Here is a 16,902-nt window from a genome sequence, read left to right on the forward strand (position 1 = left end):
CTCTGCAGGCAGCTTGGAACACGGGATCACCATGTTGCACTTTGCATTCTCAAAACTGACACCAGACCTTTTATATCTTGTTGTATGGCAAAGTATCTGGGCCAAGCGTGGCTGATATGAAGAAAAGCACTTGTAAAGTAGATGTAGTAGTTCTATCCATTCAGCCAGCAGCCAATTTTATAAACTATTAACATTTTCTGCTGAAAATACTAGCACGCACAAGCACTTTATTTTTATCTTTTTATATATTGGCAATCCTCCCAGCACCTTGAAGTTTTCTCTGTGTATTTTAAAGCTATGAACTATTTCCCAGTTTTAACTCGATTTTATGATGACTAATTGTATTTGTGTCACTGTAACTTTTTAACTTTTTAATCTATATGTAGTTTCGTTGTTGTGTTATCTTTGTTTTATGTTGCTTTTATGACTCTTGTGTCAAAATAAAGCTTGTGATGATGGTGATGATGATGAATAACAGGCAAACATAATCATGTATGCCACATGAACTGCAAAAGTACAGTTATAGAGCATTTACATTGAAGGTGATCAAATGGATGATGACTAGGACACATGAGTGAAATCATTTTTTGGTTGGCAACACACCTTTTGTTTTATGTCTCACAACCGGAAGACCACTCATCACACAGGGGGATATCAACGCCTTCAGGGACCCACACACCACTGGTGAGTACACATATTAAATATTGTCAATGTGAGATGTGATGAATGTCAGGATCAAATCATGTCTTTAGTACCAGGCAGTATGTGTGTGTATCACATGTAACTTGACTCCAGTGTGATGGGCTTTGGTGGAAGTGTGAAGGGTGTACAAATTAGTAAGTGGATATGGAAGAATGCATATGTCTTCCTGATGTATGTTTGCACATCCCTAGTCAGTGATACTGTTATAATCTGCTCTTGGTACACCCCGCCACCCCCCCCCTCCCCCGTTTGTTCCTTCCTTACCCTGCTGTACTGATCATTCCACAGCTGACTCCAGCTGACTAGAACCTGTGACGGTGAAAGGTATGAATAAAGAAGTCTCTTCAAGTATCCTGAGTTTTGGACTTCTTTATAACAGATACCTATGCAAGAAATATCAATGTGTTCTGTCTATGCAGCACATGCATGCTGATTCCTGAGCGTACAGACAAGAGAGGGAACATGTGAGTGATGTTGCTGATGAGTATGACCAGACATGGAAAAACACGCCTCCTAGAAGCCGGAATCCAAGAGAAGGCCCTGGACTGGACAATGACGTTCCTCTCAGGAGGAACCCAGAGAGTCCGCCTCCCACCCTTCCGATCCGAAGCCACCAACATCATCTGCGGCATCCCCCAGGGCTCATCCCTCAGCCCGACGCTGTTCAACATCTACATGGCCCCCCTCGCACAAGTGGCCCGCCATTACAACCTCAACATCATCTCATACGCCGACGACACCCAACTCATCCTCTCCCTCACCAACGACCCACTCACCGCCAAAACCAACCTCCACGACGGAATAAAGCCGGCGCCGGCTGGATGAGGAGCAGCCGGCTGAAGCTGAACTCGGATAATCCTCATCCTCGGACCTACCCCCTCAGCCTGGGATGACTCCTGGTGGCCGACCACAATGGGAACAGATCCAACACCCACCGACCATGCACGCAACCTAAGATTTATCCTCAACTCCTCCCTCTCCATGTCGAAACAGATCAACGCTGTCTCCTCCTTCTGCTACAACACCCTCCGCATGCTCCGCAGGATCTACCAGTGGATCCCGACCAAAACAAGAAGAATGGTTACACATGCCCTCGTCAGCAGCAGACTGGACTACGGCAACGCACTCTACGCAGGTATCCCAGCCAAACATCTACGCCGACTAAAACGCATCCAAAACGCCTCCGCCCAACTGATCGTCAACATCCCCCACCGCAACCACATCAACCCCACCTGAGAAACCGACACTGGCTCCCTGTCAACAAAAGAATCACCTTCAAGCTCCTCATACATACACACAAAGCACTCCACAACGCTGGACCAGCCTACCTGAACAGCAGACTCAGCTTCCACACCCCCACCTGCCAGCTCCGCTCCACCAGCCTTGCCCTCGCCAATGTACCCAGCATCCAATGTACTACCACCGGCCGCAGATCCTTCTCCTATCTCGCTGCAAAGACCTGGACCACCCTCCCTACCCGCATACGACAGACCCAAGACCTACTCGCATTCAGAAGACTCCTCAAGACCTGGCTCTTCGAACAGTAGAAGCCCCTCACATCGCCTTGAGACCCTCATGGGTAAGTAGCGCGCTTTACAAGTATTCTGATTGATTGATGAATGCGTGTACATCCTTGGCTGAGATGACTGTACAGGTGTGCCAGAATATGAACAAGTAGGTAGTGCTTTCCTGGCTGTGTGGTGTCAGATACAGTCTGCACAGAACTATCATATGTATGCTGCATAACAGCTTTAAAAGTTTTCCATGGCATAGCTTAAAGCCAAGTCTTCCAAAGGCACATTCACCCACCAACTAGCAAAGATGGGCCTATGTAAGTAATTGGCATGTTTTGTCACTGCAGTGGCCTTGTAAAGCTGTCGCCTTGGACTCATTACCCTCATTTGACTCAAGGTCAAATGTACAAGCCCTTCTCAAAGAATCTGTGATGTTACCCCACATGCATTTTCCATGCATGCTTTTATTCCACATGTCTTAACACAAAATACCTTTTACAACGCTGGGCTTTACAACACAATTCTTTACAACACATTCCCCATAAAATCTCAATGACTATTTTGACTACACGGGGGTATTTCTCTTGGGAATGTCTTGTAATATTTAGCAGTCTACGGTCCTGTGTTTTGAAATTTCAACAAGGTCAAAGATGTGGATTAAACAACGTTGGTCCCGATCACCACTACTATGTCACCTATTGTGAGATAGTGGTGGAGAGATGGGCTGCGCCTCATGTACAAGTCAGTGTTCATACACTGAATGTTGTTTTGCCATGTGTGATGCTTGATGCAGCACCAGTGAAAGTGACATTAGGGCTTGTCCAGGATTGTTAATGTACATGGAGGGACACCTTCTTACCCATGAACGATCGTCACATGCACTCAGACACCCTTGCACTCTGGTGCAAGGGTGCCTGCATTGGCGCAAAGTAGTTAAACCTAGCATCATCGCAGGATGAAATGCAAGGCTGCACCGTATTCTTGAGAATACGGTGCAGCCGTGCATTTCAAAAGTGTCAGAGTGTCTTTGAGCCAAGGAGGCTAACGACACTCTTTGCCACTTCCTAGTACATATCCCCTGTTGTTCATGTACAAGAAGGCACACCTTCATGTACATATAAAAAACATGCCATTTTACATATTGCATGTGTGCTGCACAAGGCTGCAGACATCGAAGAATCAACTACGATGAGAAATGCATTCGTTATTCTCCTTTTGGCTATATTGGACCTGGATTCTCCAGGTCTTATTGCTGGTGCTGCCTCATATGTAGGGCACCCTTGTACATAGGGGGTAGCATCAAATACAATGGGTGTTGCTCTGAAATGACCCACACAACACCCACTGGACGCACCTTTCACACTAACCTTAGTGTGAAAGGGTGCCTGATGTACAAAGCAGAGTTAAGCCGTTACGTGTCATAATGCTGCCTTGTACATAATGTGCAGCCCCTTTCTTCACAATAATGTCACTGAAAGTGACGTTATGGTAGCGATAGCAGCTTGTACATATGCCTCTAACAGGGTCATGGCATTGTGACACTACCTGTCACATGCCATGCACTATAATGTCAGTGTTGCCAGAATGTTGTAACTGATCATTGATTCTACATTGCATTGTACTTGTTATTTTCAAACTTCACAATCTTTTATTAGAGTGTAGGCTCCCATGTTCCACTCACCCCATGTTTCTGTGTTCAATTGAGAGAATTTACATATTCTTCATTACTCACATTTGCTCAATGCTCTTCTTTGACAGACAACATGTCGCCAGAGTAGGCCCACGCATTCAAGGTCAGGAAGGACCGGTATCTCCACATCCGCAAGGTGGCGAAGGGATAACGCAACATGTCAAGGAGGTATCATGCTGACAGAGCAACTGGTAGGTAAAATGTGTGCCCAATGTAGGCTAAGGACACAGCCAGAGTGTGACACAGGCCAGATAGGGCACTTTTCGTGACAGGCGTGGGTCCCAACATGGGCAGGGATCTGCACATCCCCCTGGAAGAACACTGAGACAAGCTGCAACCTCAGTATCCGGAACACATTCCGGTGCCCCCTCAAAGACTCAAGGACAAGCTACATTGGCAGCAACAGGATCTGATCAGGTAGTCCTGTTTACCATGCAGTACTGACGTGATATAATGGACATCAATGTCAGGTTGGCACGTTTAGAATGTGAGATGTCTGAGCAGGCCACACACATGCAGGACTTAAAGGCTGTCCAGCGTATCCAATTTTGAACTGGCCAATGGAGACCCATCCCCCTTTTCTACTTCCCCCAATGTAATTAATACTTAGTAGTAAGTGAAAGGTTAGTTTTTAAATTGTTAGTTAGTGTAGTGATAGTTAGTGTTAGATTTTAGCATAGTTGTATATTTATTATCTTGTAGTATTTGTGGATAAGTTTCCTTTTCCTTTGGGTGGGTGGTTGATGTCTTTGTTCTTCAAAAAATATTTTAAAAAAAACACCAATATATATTTGTGTATGATATCTGTGTAGTTAGTTCATGTTTAGCTAAGATGTATTTGTCCTGTCTTTTGATGTGCTTTAAGGGTGGGAGTGGGGTTGATGTCTCAGATATGTTGTTGCGTGTTTAGTATTAGTAGAGCTAGATATTTAGGGTTATTATTCACTTTGTCATAGTTAGTTAAGATTAGGTTAGTTGTAGTAGTACTTAGTGTCAGTTTAGGGTAGTGTATTTGGTTAAATGTTGATAAATTCATATGATTTTGGAATTCAGTTAGCACTTTTGTCTGAAGTAGTTTGGTGGTGTGCTGCTTTTTACTTTGATTCCCACTTCTTCAATCTTAGGGCAATCACTTGAATGTGTATATGTGGTTACTTAGCTGGACGTATAGTGTCAGGATCCTTTTGATTTGAACAAAGTGAACTTGCATGCCTTACAGTGTGGCAAGTTGGAGTCATGGCCTAGGCTAGGGACACTCTTTTGTACAGTTGAACATCTCATGTGTTACTCACAGAGTTGGAATGCACATTGATGCACATTTGCAAAACAATGTGGGAACATGGCCTTGAACAGACATTGACATTGCAACACTTGTCCATCATGATGATGGATGTCTGCACTGTGTTTAATAGATTACTTCCACACCCTTCTTAACCTAGGAGTAACCCTGGGCAAAGCAGTAAGCTACGCTCGCGTAGTTTGCGAAGTTTGCGCTACTTTGCACTACGCAAACTGCACGTAGCACAGTGAAAACATGCATAGTGTAGAGTAGCGTAGTGCAGCGGACACTTTTTGCTTGCTCGCAGTTCTCAACGTCAAGTTGGCGACCGCGAGCAAGCAAAATGACATCTCAGCAAGACTTTTTCCTCGTTCGCAATCAGCAACATCAAGTTGCCTATCGTGAGCGTGGAAAATAAACCTCCGGCGAGATTCTCAAAGCGGGGAAGTCAGGTTTCTCATTGCGAGTGGTCGCGTATGCTCGCGATCACTCGCGATGAGAAACTACCAGTGCGCTCTGAGAAAGCTGCTGCTCGAGTAAATATATACTCGAGCGGCAGAAAACTACAGCCCGCACTGTGCAAGATGCCATTTTCAATAATTGCACAGTGCCAGATGCTTGTCCGCACTGTGCAATCATTGAAAATGGCATCTTGCACAGTGCGAACAGGGTACTACGCAGTTCGCGTAGTGCTACATGTAGCTCGCGTAGTGCAAAGTGCACTTTGCGTAGCCTTGCATAGAGCTACTTCACAAACTACGCCCTTCCCTACCTAAGAGCCTGGTGCTGAGTCCATCTAACATGCACAGAAATATGCACACTTGCTGCGTAGTGCAAGTGTGACAACATTATGGACATTGGTTGTTCCTGTGGCTGGTGGCTCACCCCCTCTGCCCATGCACAATGTTGTAAATGAGCTGGTCAAATGTGCATGGCACAAGGCCGAACACAGTTCTGCAGCAAACAGGAGAGGAAGTGTAGCATTGCTCACTGTAGTGCCAGTGTCATACCCACTTTTCCATGCTGTTACTTTTGTCATTGCCTCATAGTTATGCCACACTTGAAATGGTGATACAGCATCTGACTATGTGCTAAGCGCAATACACTACACATCCCTGGTCACATTGCCCTCTCCTTTCACAGTATGCACAGCATGAGAGGGTTCCTTATTTCCACGGCATTGTTAAGCCACGATAAGTGTCTGACAGTGGACTTGCACTTAAGGCTAAGTCCCTATTGCCAACACAGCTTCACTGAAACAGACATTTTGATTCCAATAGCAGGTAGGCAATATGTGCCATAACGAATCGTCATCTATGTGCATGTGGTGTGCTCTATCTTGGAATGTCACACGCAATGACCCCCATCACAACAATCTTTGTCCACCCCGTAGAGTGTGAGCAGATCTCCCAAGTGAGACTTGTTATCAATGCTAAATGGAGACTCTACTTGTGCCTTGTAGCAACCTTTGGACCTATTTTCACACATGCCTGTTGCCATCATGTACAGAGGGCAATGTTGGGATATTGGTAGTAAGTCATATTTGATCAATGAGGGCACAAATAGAACTCAGATACCCAGTCATCTCACTATCTATCTGTGACACAGTTTAACATGAACATTTATCATGAGTCACCCGGTGTACATTCGGATGGATTCACTGCTCAAACATTATTGGAGACTTCAATACCTGAATGGTCATGATAAACACACATCTGTGTACATTTTAGGTTTTAAAAATTTGCATGTCCATTGGCTTTGGTGAAGACTGCCACAGTACTTGGTCAAACAACCCCCACATTTCATAGATGCCCAGAGGAGGGCCTGACAGAGTCCTTTGTGTGGAACATGTCCAGAGGAAGAGGCAGAGTTCAATCAGCAGACTGATTGTAGTGTCTTTGGGTACAACACAAATTATGGGAGTCCATATTGAGTTACAAGGTGAGTATCACAGTGTTATGCAGAGGACATTGGAAGATGATGTTCCGTGGCATGGTGTTAAGCACGGACACTAGATGAATCTGATCGTTTGGCATCAATGAATTCTACTGCTTTTGTCTTAGTAATATTGCAGAATCATCAACATCTTCGTCCTCTGATGAGTTATATACCTCCGGTGTGCGTGGTGGTAGATTGTCAGCTGCACTGTGAAGCATTGACACATCATGGGGCGGATATGTGGATGTTGAAACAGCATTAGCATTGATCTGTGCCAAACATTGATGCAGCACTGCTGTGATGAGTAACTGCATGGCATAAAAGATTCCAGCAATGTGTCAGTGGTGTTTAACAGTGGTTGCCAATTAGCATGGCTTGCATCTGCTCCATGTTCTCCATGCTCATTCGCATGTGATCCAACTCCTTGCTGACATCACTGGAGCCACTGAGACTGGACAGGTGTTTTTGTCTCTGAGTCAGTACTCCAGCAATGTAATCCATGGAATGCTGGAGAGTATGGAGTGGACTGTTGGTGTCTGTGATGGTCTGTAGGTGGTCCCGAATGGGACTGATACACCCAAATAACCCACCTAATTTGTCAGCAAGGCTGTCAAACCCCATTAGAACCTGACCAGCTATTTCCTGGTGGACCTCTACCGCATGACATTGAAATGCCAGAAATGGGTCCTCAAGGGCCTGGGAGACAGCTGTGGTGGTCGGTTCATCGCTGATGGGTTGTTTGTGGAGGGGCTGTAGTTTCTACAACACTGCTGGATGGCCCTGCTTCCAGAGATGGGGTTCTAATGGAGTCGAGCAGATGTAGTGTGTCCTGGTCGATGGTTGCAAGGTCTTCCTCTTCATCATTGAAGAGTGGGCCTGGCTGCTGTACAGGAGGTGATGTTTCCCCCTCTGCAACCTAAAGGGGAGATGCATTTGTATGTGTGTTTATAGTATGATCATGCATTGTATTGGTGTACAAGCAGATAGCATGACAATATACATTCATAGGTGCATATGTACAAGGCCTGATTTCCCCAACAACGTCACCTATGTTGACGTTGTGGTGACAATTGAGGCTGCGCCTACTGCACAAGGCAGCGTTAAGCCACTTAACATGTCTTAACTTTGCCTTGTACATAAGACCCCCTTTCACGTTATGCTTAGCGTGAAAGGGGTGGACAGTGGGTGTTGCGGTGGCCGTTCCACCTCAACACCAAATAATTTTTACGCTTCCCCCTATGTACAAGGGTGGCGTACCTAGGAGGCCATGCAGAAATTAAGACCAGGTATAAACTGTACTTAGGATGGCAAACCAAGGAGAAATTTAGCCTTTTCCCATGTGTGCTGCTTAATGCAGTGCACATGTACATACAAATAGCTTTGGGTCTTGTGATTGCTCATGTGTGCATGGTGTCATGCGTGTTTTTCCTTGCATGCATTATTTTCTGCCCTCCTGTTGGCTTAACCGATGTGAGACTGTTGCAGCGTAACTTTCTATTGTTGTTGCCAGCTGAACATACAGTTAAAACACCCATTACCCTCAACGTTGACACCACATGTAGTGTGTAAGTGGGCCTGGATTTCAGGGCTGTGTATTCAGAAATACTCATTTGTGCTACTCAGGCCCTATCACCAACCCCTACATCACATCATGTGCGATTGGCAGGGTGATGTGTGTTTGTGAATATTGCACACAGATGCTGACATGGATGATACATGCTGCTCTATTTCTGAATTTTTGTTGCCAGTGTTTGTGTGCAGATGATAACATTCCTGACTGTATATTTGTTCACTGACATTGTTAACTTTCCAAAAATACTTGTTTACATGCACATCAATGTGTGATGGGCAAGTCACACCAGGACTAAGGTATGGTACAGTTTTAGGTATGTCACATGTGTGCACTTGTGAGTATAGGAGTGCATTTGAGTTAAGGGGTGATGGTGCCATTTATCTATTAGAGAATTGTGTTTGCTTACTTGCTTACTTTGCGTGGTGTCATTCTTGACCTATCATACTTCTTTACTGGGAGTCTTTTACTTCTGTGAGTATGGTACACAGACAAGAAACATAGTTAAACATTATGGTGACACATTCCTAATATGTGTTATCCATGCACTGTACAGTTGAAGGCATATCCTCCCAGCTTATGGTATGACATGACATTTTGACCCAATTGTGTTGAATGTGTGCACTGTGGGATATACACCTTTTAGAAAGTAGGCTGCAGGATCACTATGTTATTACACTGCAAGTGTTCATAATATGCAGACGCACTCCTTGCACACTTGGTGTACATAGGGCTGCATCTAATGACCATGTAAAGGGGCACATTGCCTGGAGATGCGGCAGGCTGGCAAAATGTCCCCCTTGCCTCAACACCATGCACATACAATTGTCTGCACAGGGCTGCATCTCTTTGATGACAAAATGAGGATGCACTGTGAATGCGACAGATGATGTGCACAAGTGAGCATGCCCCCACCAATGTAAGCACACATGCACCATTGTGCACGACAGTCTGAGTTGGTGCAAGAATGTGTATGTGCAGCAAGGTCCCCTTCATGCACATAGACAATCTAAAAATCAACTCAGACACCCTTGCACAATGATGCATATGTGCTGAGATCGGTGGGGGCATGCTCACTTGTGCACATCATCGGTCGCATTCACAGTGCATCTTCATTTTGTCGTCAAAGAGATGCAGCCCCATGCAGACAATTGTATGTGCATAGTGTTGAGGCAAGGGGGAAAGGGGGACATTTTGCCAGCCTGCTGCATCCCCATGCTATGTATCACTTAGCTCTTTCCTGTTGCCCTTATATTGTGGTTTGATGTTAATCTTTGGCTATGTGTAGAATTACTTTTCTTTGCATATTTCCAAGTGTATGACCCCACAAATACATGTCTTGCAATATATCTGTTGACTAGGGGGAAATGTGTCTCTACACTCAAGGACAAAAGTATATGTGACAAGATCTGCAGTCATTGTGGATGTGCACTGGTAGATATTTCATTGTGCATGAGTGACATTGGGCCCATCCACCCCCTTCCCTCAGTCCCTGGTTGTTACTCACTGTGTTGCTGATGTTACTAGTCCTGTTCAGCAGTGTCCTGTCCCTGGAATCCAACCCTGACTTCTCGCAGACGACAGCCGACACCTGTACCTCGAAGGCATCCAGCTCATCCTGTGGCGCTGGACTACTACCTCCGGTCTGTAGTGCTGCATTGCGATTGGCCGCCAATTTCTCATTTGACCTGCGCTTAACATCATGCCAGCGCTTCATGCAGTCGTTCACTGTCCTCCTCACATCTCCAACAGCATTTACCTTGGTTGCGATGGACTGTCATATTGCATTCTTTATCCCCAATGACAAAGTGGAGCTGACAAACAGCTGCTGTTGTTTTTCTGTCACCTCTGCATCAGGACCTGGCGTTCCTGCTGGTTGAACCTGACTTTTCTCTTCCTCTTCTCCTTGCCATTCTCCTGGCTCTCTGGCTGGTCCTCCTGGCTGTTTGGAGGGTTGTTTTCTCCTGCTGTACTGGGTCCAGCTTCATCCATGGTACTTTTTTTTTATCAGCTTCTGATACTTAGCGGGTGTTTTGTAGTAGCTTTTCCGGCCTAACGTAAAAAAACGTGGCATCACGCTAATTTGTGTGCAGTTTCTGGCCGCTAACTGGCCTGCTGCCACTTTCTTCACGTACGCGGCAAGATTTTTATCTCCGTGATACTGTTTTTAACATTGACATTTTCAACATAGATGAGAAAATATCGCCACGTAGCGTCGGCTTGTACATACGTCGCTAATGTGGTAATAGTTTGCGGCAGTGCGTGGCAATAAAAATGATGTTGCTAACTAACGTTAGCAATATTTTTCACTGACTCTTGTAAATATGCCCCTTATTGAGCAAATACTGTAACTTACGCTGATTTATATTTATCCACAGCACTTAATCTTGAATCGCCTTTTATCACGAGTACTGTAGGAATCCTTTATGCAGCTAAACATCCAATCAATGACAGCCACACAAAGGAAAACTTTAAATTGCACATTTTGCAAATACCAGATTTCTTTTTCCCATATCATTTACCCATTCATTTCCTTCCTTTCTCATTTTCTATTTTAGTATGCATTTGATTCTCTTTTTGTACTAATTTTTATCATAGAATTATATTTTGTATTTTCTTTATATTCTCAAATTTGTACTTGCATTCCACTGTACTATTTCTTGTAAACTTCAATAAAAATCTATTAAACAAAAAAAAAATATGGTGCTTTTATTCGTTGGCTGCAAAGTCCAATACTAATATTAAAGCGAAGGAAAAGCATGCCCCTTTTATCCGATACATGCTGCTGGTTAAATCGTTTACTGCTATGGAATCGGCTAAAGCTGGCTGTAGTTTTACAGATTGTGAGAAATCATCATTTCCCCGCCGTACTGCAAAGTATGGTCATTTCACCGAGGTGCTGACAAGGCTTTGCTCATCACTGTTGCCTGGAATGCCGGATTGGGCATGAGTCTCAGTATGAGGGATTTGTAACTTCCCTTCTCTTTACTCTCGGGGTGACACGCTATGGACTAGCAGCTACAGATCATATCTAAGCTCTGCAGCAGGCACTCTACTCCAATGAGTTTCTTCAGTTTCAGTGGCAATGAGGGTCAATAAAGCCTAGGAATTTGGGAAATTGATTCTGGCAGCGGGGCAGCTAATTCACTGAGCAGAATCCAGTGCTCAACTACAAGCCTACTTCCTTGAACCCCACCCTTTCTCAACTTGTCACAGAGTGGGTTCAGTGAACCTCACTGACTCCACTCTGTGACGAGTGGGGAAGGGTGGGGAGTCTGACTCCAGCACTTGATTGATGCAAATCCCCTGGTGCTGCAAAGATTCAGCCTGAGGAGCCCAGGGGCTAATTTTAACATAAGGTTATCAGGGGATGGAAATTAGCCAGGGAGGGTATTGGTTAGCTGGGCTGAGGACCTCACAGATCTCAGGGCAGAGAGATCGTCTGCATGGCAGCCTGAGTGAATAGGCTGTGAATGCCTATTAGCATATCGTTGCAACAGGTGCACCTGTTCTGTGTAAAGATATAGCAACCCTATTGAGTATATGGGAGTGACTGAGAGCCTCGCATGAATGCTGTGTATGAATGTTTGTGCTTTATCTTTTTTTTCAATTAATCAGTTGCATTTAGAGATGAAAGCAAAGCAGTTTTGGATAGGACCTAAAGAAGGCGGAGCCCCAATGCTCATTTTGAGGAACCGCCCCAACCTATTTGATGTTTGATAGGGATACACACAACATGCCCTTTCCACATACCAAAAGCTTACAAAGTCCTAATAAAAAGGGACTGGCACTATTGTGGTCCCAAACTCCAAATTGGACTGTTTGCGACCATAAAATGATTTGCATATTCGGCACTTGAATCCTTATAAGTCATATGGAGCCTAATACATGAAGCTTTTCCCCTCACATAAGATAGTAAGATAGGAGCAATTGTTATTTATCAGATCCATGGGTTTACTTCAATTGCTAAGGAGCTTAGGGAGAAATTGGGTCATCTAGATGAGTAGTCACTTCACAGACACTATAGGCTTCTAAGATCTGGTTCTGCCTGGTGATCTAGACATTGTTAAATTAGACATCCCAAGAGTAAATACTCTGAAACAACTTTGGAAACAAATGCTTTGCTTTTCAGTATCTTTCTCCCACTGTTTTAAAAAACAGATAAGTTCTTCCTATTTTCAACACTGTTTTGTAGGAAAGGGTAAGCATGCGCTGTATCAGAAGCCAACTTAGCTGTGTCACAATGGAAAGCACATTCATTATAATCTGTTGTTTCTGAAGCTGATTACTTGAAGCAAAAGTTAGGGCAATGAAATGGTACCTCATTTTTAGATTTGATTTTAAAAATATCAGATTTGGTGGTATGACGCAGAGGAAGTGGTATAGTGGTTAAAGCTCAAAACTTTAAGTCAATTTTTCGTCACATGCATTTGTTGTCAGAAATTAAGGATACCCACAACAGAGATCTCCATATGGTAAAGAATAGGGAAAATAAAACAATATATTTTAATTTAAAAAAAATATTAAAAACATTTTTTATTACATTTTAACGCCAATTCATTGTAAATATTTATTTTAAATTTGGAACAACATAAGAAAAATGCCACAGCACTATTAACTTACTTTTGAAATAAATCTTTATTGAAAAAAATAAAATGAACAGAGATTTTCTGAAGTTTATCAATGCCACATGAAAAATATTTTTCATTATGCGTTCATAATTGTTAAAAGTGATGTATAGAATCAATTACAATTGATTTGTTCGATTTTAATAAAAATATTTTGTTACATTCATTTTTACACTCAAAATAGGATATGAAAATATTATATCATTAAAAATTAAATACATACAATTTTTGTATATGTATATATTTCTAAATTATATTTATTTATGTTTTTAACTATTTTGAATAATTTAATTTAACTTAATCCCCTATATGTCAGGATTTCATAGCCGCGCCTACCTAAAATATAGAACTACAAGTCCCATGAGCCTGTTGTGGGTTCCCGGTATTTAATGAAGGGCGGGGCCGAGAGACTTTGTGCGTAATTTTGGTTTGTGTGTTCTATCGTCAATCTCCACCATTGTCCGTTTCCTGAGATTCCTGTTTGGTGGAGTTCTTCTTGCTGTTTGCTGTTATTCAGAGATTTCCTGTTTAATGCACTGGACTCTGTTCGGGTCCGCCGAGCGCTGAGCTTGCCGTTTGGCCGGTGAGTATAGCGGGTCATTAGCTGCATTGCTGAGCGAGTGGAGGATTGTTCTCGACTTCATAGCGTGAGTAAAACGCTTTCTACCTTCGTTAGACTTCTATGACTTTGTGGGTAATTATCCTGCTTACTTCGAGCGTTCATTTTCCGTACCGTGAGCGGAGCGCTGTGGCAGCGCTACGCGCTACCGTTACGAAGACAATCATAAACATTGAGGAATTAGGAGGATTATCATGTTCAAGTGCCAAAGCGGAAAGTAGTGGGTTTATTCCTACGCTTTGCCGTGTTTGGAGTGTGGTGTTGTTTACCTTGTTTATGGATAAAGACGGATCCAAAGTACTGAGTATAAAGACGGAAAACAGTAGTAGGAGGCTACATCTTACCGTTTAGCGAACTGCATTCTCTATGTATATTCTGTTGGGTAAAGGAACCTTTTGTTTTGGATGACTTTGGATTACAGTGTTTTGGGAACAAAGGAGAAGGCTTCTCCTTCTGCTGGTGACATTATCAAGGGAGCGTACATTCCAGTATGCGATCCAATACTAGGGGGGTACGCTTTCATTTTTGATATATTACTATGGAGTACTTCACCATTGTTTGGGGGTCTGAGAATTAACCTGTCTCTTATATCATTTAGGGAACAGGAACGTTTTGAGTTCACTATATCACTACAGAAGCAGGAGGGCACTTTGGAGAACCTGAGCCAGGTGAATAGAGGGGCATTAGCGAGAATGAAATGAGAGTAGTATTGTGTATATTATAACGTTGGTGTGTTTTCTCTTTCAGCTATCCCTTCCCAGCTGTTCCCTTCCGTCCCTCCCTTTCTCTTTATTTCCATCGCCCGATCACTGGAACACCCTGTGTATTCATATATTAGGGTGTTGGTGAGGTCAGGAGGTGGAGCCTATATTGCTACAATTGGACCCTGCGGAGTGCGACCTGACAGAATCACGCACCCAAGAATTTCATTCTGCCGGGTCCAGTTGTAGCAAGTATGGCGACCATGGAGGACGTGTTACATGCCTTAGTCCTGGTGCAGCAGGAATTGGCATCCTCCAAAGCAGAGACAGCTGCTTTGAAGGATAGGGTAGAACAGCTTTCAAAAAATCCCTTCAATGCTTCAGCAGGCACATCACAGATTCAAGTCACGGTCCTACCCCCCATACTCTTGACCCACCCTGAGCGTTATGCAGGTGATCCACGTAAGATACAGGTGTTTCTTACACAGGTGTTACTACACTTCTCATGCAAACCTGCCTCGTTCCCGACTAACCATTACCGTGTAGCATTTGCAATCTCCTATTTGGAGGGGGATGTGGCAAATTGGGCAGTGCCCTTGGTAAAAAATAATGACGCTATATTGACGGATTGATCGGCTTTCAGAGCAGAGTTCGAGAACGTCTTTGACCGCAGAGCCACTACTTTCAGCGCTGATAAAGAATTACTGGAGTTGAAGCAAGGAAAGGGTGAGTTGATTACTTATCTAAATGCTTTCAATCGTCTAGTAGCGGAGGCTGAGTGGCTGGAAGAGAAGCGCATGTCTCTCTTCTATCAGGTTTTAAGGGAGGAACTGAAGGACGTGGTGGCCCAGATTGATCCTCAACCCAACGCGTGTGTGGACATGATTAATTTAGCATTAAGACTTGATAGCCGGATGGCTGAGAGAGGAGGGGACAGGAGGAAATGGGAGAAGAGCTCATACAGATATGACCGATTTCCACGTAAGGTAATGGGTAGAGCAGATACGGGGCCAGAACCCATGGAAATAGGCGCCCTTAGAGCACCTTTGTCTACAGAGGAGAGAGAAAGTAGGAGGGTACAGGGTTTAGGCATGTACTGTGGCAAGAAGGGTCACTATGTAAGAGAATGCCCTTCTAAACCCAGGGTGCCTAACAATTGGAACAGAAATAAGAGAGTCGCAATTTCCTCGACAATAAAAGAGTTGGAGAATACCACTAATATAAAGCAGGGAGAAGAAGTTCCTCCGGACTGGAAGCTCACTTCTTCGTCCACAAGTGGGATAGGGGAGACTGAGTCACATTTGGTGCTCACAATGACTCTGGAATGTGAGCAGAAGTCCCATCAAGTGCTGGTAATGCTTGATTACGGGGCTACTGGTAATTTTATTGATGACGGATTGGTATCCCGTTTGGCTTTACCCAGGGTGTCCAGGGAAAACCCGGAGGAGGTGTTAGCTGTAGATGGTCAGCCTATCAAATCAGGTCTCATAACAGAAAAGACGTGTGAAGTGGTTGTGTCGATTGAGGTACAAGAGGAGAGACACACAGAGGTGCTGGAGTTAAACATAATAGACGCACCTCAATATGAGCTTACACTGGGGATGCCATGGTTGAGTTACCATAACCCCTCCATTGATTGGAAAGCTAAGACAGTGCATCTCTTGCCAGAGTATTGTCAGGAGCATTTAATTCCATGTGTAGTTTCGCAGGTGGCTGTGTTGGCTAGTCCTTTTCTGGTGGCCACGGCCGCTGAAAAGGAGGTTGTACTCCCGGTAGAGTATGTGTCTTACCATGATGTGTTCAGTGAAAGCAAAGCAGAAACGCTGCCTCCTCATAGGGAGTACGACTGTCGCATAGACCTGGTGGATGGTGCCACTATTCCCACATGTAGAATTTATGCGCTGTCTGTTCCCGAAACCACCCATTTGAAGGAGTACTTGGACCATTACGTGAGTATAGGGTTCATTAGACCATCCCACTCTCCTGCAGCCTCTCCTTTGTTTTTTATAGCAAAGGCCAATGCGGATTTGAGGGCATGTGTAGACTACCGCGTCTTGAATAAGAACACCATCCGTAACAGATACCCTCTCTCCCTCATAACAGTTTTGCTTGATCAAGTGAGGGAGGCAAAGATCTATACCCGTTTAGACCTGCGGGGTGATTATCACTTGGTCAGGGTCCATGAGGGGGATGAGTGGAAAACAGCTTTCAAGACGCGGTATGGCCTGTATGAATATTTGGTCATGCCATTTGGATTATGC

The sequence above is a fragment of the Lissotriton vulgaris genome, chromosome 12, assembly GCF_964263255.1.
Source record: "Lissotriton vulgaris chromosome 12, aLisVul1.2, whole genome shotgun sequence".
NCBI classification, from domain to species: domain Eukaryota; kingdom Metazoa; phylum Chordata; class Amphibia; order Caudata; family Salamandridae; genus Lissotriton; species Lissotriton vulgaris.